The sequence below is a fragment of the Dermacentor albipictus genome, chromosome 4 (genome assembly GCF_038994185.2).
Source record: "Dermacentor albipictus isolate Rhodes 1998 colony chromosome 4, USDA_Dalb.pri_finalv2, whole genome shotgun sequence".
NCBI lineage: Eukaryota > Metazoa > Arthropoda > Arachnida > Ixodida > Ixodidae > Dermacentor > Dermacentor albipictus.
This window is the reverse complement of record NC_091824.1, coordinates 170,818,563-170,825,804: the sequence shown is the minus strand read 5'-3', so window position 1 is coordinate 170,825,804 and position 7,242 is coordinate 170,818,563.

The window sequence follows — 7,242 nt, the reverse complement described above, 5'->3', positions numbered from 1 at the left end:
GACGCGGGACGCCGACGCCGTATTTTCTGCGACACGGGGCCCTTAACGCTGTTGTGTTAATGCGTGCTACACATAAGTGTTTTTCCAAGCATGAAAGAAGTACGCGCATACAGAAAAAATTGCCGCGCCACTAGCTGCTCGAGGCACTTTGCGTTTATTTGCGGACTTCTTTTATGCTCAGAAAAACACCTTTATGTAGCGTGTATTGAGGAACAGTCAGCTGCATCAGAAGTTTTTCATGTTGCTCTACAATTTTCTTATTGACACTTTTAATCTAATTGTAATATTTCAGGAGTATAATAATAAATAAGACTAATTATGTAATTAGGCGGTATGCAGAAGATAATCTGAGTATCTTCGAGCGACGGCAAACAACAATACATTGGTTCTGTTCAGCTACGAGACATTCGCACATTTTTAATGTTTGGCTCTAGTTATGTGGGACACCTTATATATTGAAGATCATGCTCACGCGCTTCCTGTTCTCAAAGGTGCAACTCCGTGCTGTATATAGTTGAAGATGCCATTTCACTCGTATTCTCATTCTTATCTTAAATGAAAATGTAGGTGCTTGCCAGTTTGTAGTTAGTAGACACTGAATGAGCCGTGAAAGATTTTTGCGGCGGGCGAAGAACGGGAAACGCGTTACATGACTTGAAAACATAGGCGTATCTACCGGGGGGGGGGGGGGGAGGGGGGTAAGGAGGGCACTTTCCCCGCCTTTCCACTGTCAAAAGGGGGGGGGGAAGTATGTCATTTGCTGCCCCCCTCCTACTTTTGAAAGCGGGCACTTTCGGCTGCATGTTGGAAAGTCCAAGGAAAATACAGATGAAGCTAAACTTTCTTTCGTAATAGAGAGAGGGAGAGAGAGAGAAAGCAAAAGGGAAAGGCAGAGCCACCACATAAGTAAGGCTTTCCTTTACGACGCATCCTCTGCTTGGACAGCGAGGATCGTCTTTTGTGCCTTGTCGGCACGCGCTGTAGCGGACGACGCGTGGGATTGACCGCACACGTTCGCGTTACGGAGAACGCCTGGCGCTGGGCAGTTCCCGCCGTAACAAATGTCAGCTTGCGCAACTTGCATCATGCCCAGTTTTTGGGACCACTATATACGTATGCGAATCAGCTTGCTACATTCAACCTGCGGGCGAGGGGGAGATTCGGATAAAGCACTCTAAATAGCCGCACCCAGTGATTGTGTGCCTTACGGCATGAAATCATAGGATATTGAAATGCCGGAACTATTTATCTCTGTCGAAAGATAGCGTACAAAGCGATGCAGTCTCAGTATGTTATCATCAGGAAAAGTCTAATCAATCTCCTACAGGTATAACTGTAGAATATAATTGTATTATCAGGAATTATTGCAGAGAAGCTCGTGAAAATGACGTTGGTCTAACGTGCAAAGCCGTTTCAGTAGCGATTTTTTCTAAAAGCAAGTGTCACTTCTTACTTTGAAGATTTCATTTTCAGGCTGTTTCTACATAAAAGTTACGCTATTACATGTTTCGAGGCAGGAAGAAAAAAGAAAATATTTAGTATTTTGAAAAAAAAATGAAGGCCACATTTTGGTGACTTGTAGTGCACTGTGCAATTGCACTGTGTAGTGAAATTTGCACTGTGTAGGTTGCTTTTGTGCTCTGAGAACATTTGCTGAATAATCGCTTTCTATTAATGTTTATGCGCTACACATCTTATTTAGTTTTCTCCCCCGGTATCTTCGGTAAAATATGTGGGGCACAGTGTATTCGAAGTACGAAGCAATGTTCTGATAGACCAGCGAGATATGTTTGTTCTGTGTAGGTTCAATACAGCCTTTGTAGAAAGTTACTAATCGAATCGTTCCAGGGTGTCGTACCGCCGCTAATAGAAATGTTTCCCAGAATCCTAATACAACAACATGAATGACGGTTGAATTTTCGTGAAAATAGAGAGAATTTCAAGCGCACTGCATTGCGATACTTTCACTTTCTTGCTGTAAATGCAAGTGTTGCAATTACTAATCCCTCGTTTTTTTCGTGTATTTTATGAAATTCGTTGTTTGTTTCTCCGGTGTGCTCGGTGAGCTAAACAAGGAACCTTGTTTATATCTTGGGAAAATGAGGGGCATGCTGTGGCCAATCTGTAGGCAATGTTCCAAATTTGTGGGTTAAATGCGAATTTTCTAGCAGAATGTGTATGCAAATGGCACAGAACGTTATTAGTCGGTTTTACAAAAGCTGTAAAACTTAGATGGCTGCGATGCATAATTACAGCTACAACTGAGGTGAAATTTTGCGAACATAAGGGGAATAATGCGCCAACTTCATTTGCAATGGTAAATGAGTGTTGATCAACTACAAGGTTACAAAAATTGTAAGCAAGTGTTCGAAAGTATCACGCTGCTGCTATTAGCTAGGTTTCCCAATGTTCCAAGAGAACTCTGCGTTTCAGATAGTTTATACTTTGAAGGAATAGGCAGGACTTTAAATGCTATGTGACGCATAGCTCTAACGACGCTAACTCATTTAGAAGCGTCGTAAATAATTATTGTACCCTCATCTTTCTTTTTTTTCTTTTTACTTTTTCATGCGTGATATATATTAGTTTCGCATGATGTCCTCACTAAACAAAAGGAGACCGCTTCTTTATGTTTGGTGACCAAGAACAAGTTAATGGGTGATGTGCAGGTGAGGCTCAAAATAGATAAGGAATTGGGGATTTCGCAACAAATTACGAATGCAAGCACTCTAGGGTATTATAAGCGTGTCTAACGAACCGGGAAGAGTTGAGCCCGCTGCCCTGGCAGAACTATAAAAACCACAAAGATAAAATTTAGCGAAAATTGGTGGTATGCTATAGAAACTCCCTGTGCGAAGATAAATGTGGTTGGACTAGAGACAACCTTTGCAAAAAATTCTCATTCAAGTGTTAGAGCGTCTGATATGGCCGCTATCAGCTATGCTACGTCCTGACATAGTTGTTGAGTACGACAGGTTTATATATTGTGGAAAAGGAATCAGGGGCATGGTAACTGCAATATGTGACAAATTTTTTACATTCCTGGAACTCTTAGAATTGTTGCAAATAATTACTAAGCCATTGTCTCTCTTTCCCTATTTTCAGGCGTCATAATACGTCTTGGTTTGAGCGATGTCCGCGTTGAACTAAACAAGGAATTTTGCTTATATCTGGCGAAAATAAAGGTGCGTTATGAGCAATATGTAGGTCAACTTGAAAGACGGGACTAATTATGACATTTGCAGTAAATTACGTATGCAAGAGATTTGGAACTTTATGAATGTGTTTGGCGAACAAAGAATTTATACCGTTGCCTTGAGGAACTGGGAACTCAAACGATATCAAATCCAGCGGGAATTGAGTCGGGTGGGGGCCGGGAGGGAGGGAGGACACCATGGTAAATCATCAAGCCAGCAACGAACTAGCCCTTCTAAGTCTCTTAACCATGGTAAATGCCATGGCGATATAATGACTTACCGGCTTTTTTAAAAATTCCCAAGAAGTGCTCCAAAGCATTTCATGGGGCAAGTTTTCAAGTGGGACAGTCATATATATATATATATATATATATATATATATATATATATATATATATATATATATATATATATATATATATATATATATATATATATATATATATATATAAAGTACGCGAAATAATTAAGGGAAAGTCAAACTTTTATTGCGGCTGTTTGAAAGACAGCTTCGCTGGAAATCGGGTTGTAATTCTTGAAGGTTGCACACATCTGCTGTCCTTTTGTTGTGAATATTGCAAGTAGTTTGTGTTCATTATACTTCGTACTTAAACACCAAGTATAATTCCTTGTTTAATAATTAAATTTATTTGTCGCAGATGTCCATTTTTTGTGTGCTGTACTGCTGCTACTGGGCGGGATCCGGGGACTCTCTGAGGCACTCATTGCTATTTGTTCCTGCATCTTCATCAAATTTTATATACTTGCAAGAAATAAATGAAGATTCAAATAATTTTTCGGGCCCCAATGGTTCACCACGTGTGATTGATAAATATGCCTATGTCTGCTAAATATAAATTTAACTGACAGAAGCATTTCCAGGCTTTCTCGTTTGTTTTTCTGATATCAGTTATATGGAAACTCCAGGCGCATTTTTGTTGTCGTCGCCGTCGACGTTGTGTTCCCTATGAAGTCCAAGGGCGATAACACCGTCTCCGCGCGCCGTATGCTGTATGTGCCAGCGAAAGTGTGCGAGACTGAGCCGACGATCGCGGCTCAATCTCGGGTGCGCAAGGGCGGAACGCGGGCTGGAAGCGCGCGATTTTCCGTCGCGTGCAAAGAACCGGTGGGACTGGAGGTAGCGGGTGCGTTGTACTTCGGCAGCAACAGCGTATGGGACGGCCGCGTGCGTTCGAGCGGGCTTTGTCTTGAAAGCCATCAGCCTTGGGGGCACACTCTAGGTGGGCATTTGCGTGTGCTGTGTTCTCGTCGCTCAGTTTGCGTTGAAGCGATAGACAGCACCAAGGTAACTTCGCTCGCAGCTGCTGCCGCACTTCCTCACGGTAGCGTTTTGACAGCGAGTGTCAGCGGTCATTAAGTGCGATGTGTGCATGTCTGCCTGAGCACGCTGACACCATTCTTGGTAATTTAGTTACTAAGAGAGTGGTTATAAGCTTATATGGCCGATAATACTACTGTCCTTACTTATTATGGCTGTCTACTAATGTGCAATTTGCTATAGCAATCGATGCTTCGCCTCTCGGGAGAAACTGCGACAATTTGCAATAGGAATTCACCACACACACACACACACACGCACGCACACACACACACACACACACACACACACACACACACACACAACACACACACACACACACCACACACACACAACACACACACACACACACCACACACACACACACACACACACACGCACGCACATATATATAAGAGAGAGAGGTCAGATCGTTTGCGGTTTGCCCCCCCCCCCCTCGAGAAATGGTTGGTGCGGCAGATAAAACGACTAAAACACATTAGCAATGTGACATACTGCCAGAGCGCCGTTTTTAGCAATTGAACGCCATGAAGCAGCACATTTATATATATTTAGAGAGAGAGAGAGATTATTTATTGGCAGAAAGGTGGAGAGGTCGGCCTGAGTGAAGTGCCTCTAGCGTGCTACTCCACGCCGGGGAAGGGGTTTGGGGAATAACAGAGAAAGGATGTGAAGAGGAAGGAGGTTAGTGGTATGGTGAATATGATGAGGGCTGCACAGCATACTGTTTGTGGCACAGTTTTGAAATGTTGCTTAAAATACAACACCGGCGATTTTTTTTATCATGTCAAGGTAATGGTATGTTTAGGTTCCCTGTCACGCGTCTGATAGTAGAATTGTTAAGCAAATTCGCAAACAATATTAAATAATCAAGAAAGAGCAAAAACGAAACCGGAACCAAGCAGCCGAGCGAACCTCTTCATGTGACGTCACGAGTGTCTCCACCGGGAAGCGCTTTTACAATTGCTAGTAGGTACAGCGGGGCGTGGTGCTTTTGACGGCGCTCGACGTTTCTGCGCAGGCGCGAGTAAGAGCGGGCGCGAGAGAGAAACTCTGGGGGCTTTTGCTCCTTGAATATATGACGTAGCCTTGGCACTACGGACGTGGTTTCTTAGCGGGCGTTGTTCTCGTTTGTCCCCTAGACATGCCGACATTGCAGAGTGCGGTTGAGCGCTCCGCCGCTGGCTACGCGCGCGGTGAGGCAGTGGGCGCGGACGCCGCTTGTCGATCGCTGTGTCTGAAGGAGCAATGTTCTGACTGGTGTTGTATAAGTCGCGGTCGCTTCTTTTTTCGTCGCGACGATCGATCGGATTTTTTACAAGCACTGCTCCAGGAAGGCACATGTAACCGGCAAACGGAGGCCTCAGGAGAGCACCTGAGGTTATATTAAAGCAGGCGGCGCAGGATCTCCGGGGCACCCAAGCGGTAGCGGGGGAATCAAAGCTGGAAGCAGGGCGGCCCGTGGGTTGGGGCCGCGGAGGCCGAGGCGTGCCAGGGGGTGTTCGCATAAAAAATTGGCTGTCCGCTATCGCGGACAGCCGATCTTATACTCCCCTGGCACGTGCAGGCCTCTGCGAGCCTCAACCCACGGACCAGTCCGGCTTCTAGCTTTAATGTCCCCGTTGGCACTTTGGTGTCCTGGAAGAGCCGCCAATAATGCGAAATAATTATTCATTGTTTTCATTAGTAAAAACATGATTGAATAAATATAATTGTGTCGAGCTGCCAACTTGCGATGCTAAGTTCAGCACTACCACGCCCCGCGACTTCTGCCGGCACCACTAGGGACAAGCGCATACAACGCGCGCCAAGAAACTCCTCCGTAGTACCTAGGCAGAGTCGTATTTTCAAGGAGCAAAAGTACCCACATTTCCTCTCTCACACCCGCTCTTACTCGCGCATGCGCGCACACGTACGTCATCCCCGCAAGTGCCACGCCCCGCTGTACCTACCAGCAATTGGAAATACGCCACCGGAAAGGCGCGCAAGGCATGCCGGTCTCGCCCGCTGTAAGCGAAGAACAGACGCTCGGCTGAATCGTAACCACGCCGGACCTTCAGATGACAATATGTCAGCTACAATAGCTCTTCGAATCTGTCAAATATTGACAGTTATGAGTCTGACGAATTCAATAGTTACGAATCGCCGTTCGCATCCGACCCGCCACCACGAGAGCCAGCGCCCATGCTCTACATATCGTGCTGCAACGTAAAGACCAAGGGTGCCCCTAACCACTGATTTTATACGTGCTGCTTGCTATTTAAGTGTTTTAACCCTTAAGCGCTTCGCATGCTCACTGTAAGATGTTGAGCACGACTTTCCGCTTTTGTATCCCGCAAAAACGCCGCTGACAGCCCAAAGCGCCGAACGGTGCATTTGTTTACATCGGCAGGTACAGCGACGACTCCTCGTTCGCTTGAGATATAACGCTATAGCCGTTCATCGGTGACATCAATTAATGTCAGGACCTATAAAAACAGGCGTATTTTGTGCATGTATAAGCACCGCTGCTTCACTCTGAACGGCGCTGATATGAGCTACCACCCATCTTCGAAAACAGCGAGCGGGAGAACGTAGTACGGGAGCGTTGTTATGGCTGCCCACTTATTCTTTGTATTCTCTTCATATACACAATATGTTCCGTAAAGTGGACATAGATGAGGACCTTGCGAGAACGCGAAGTTTTCTCGCGGAAACGCCGTTGCC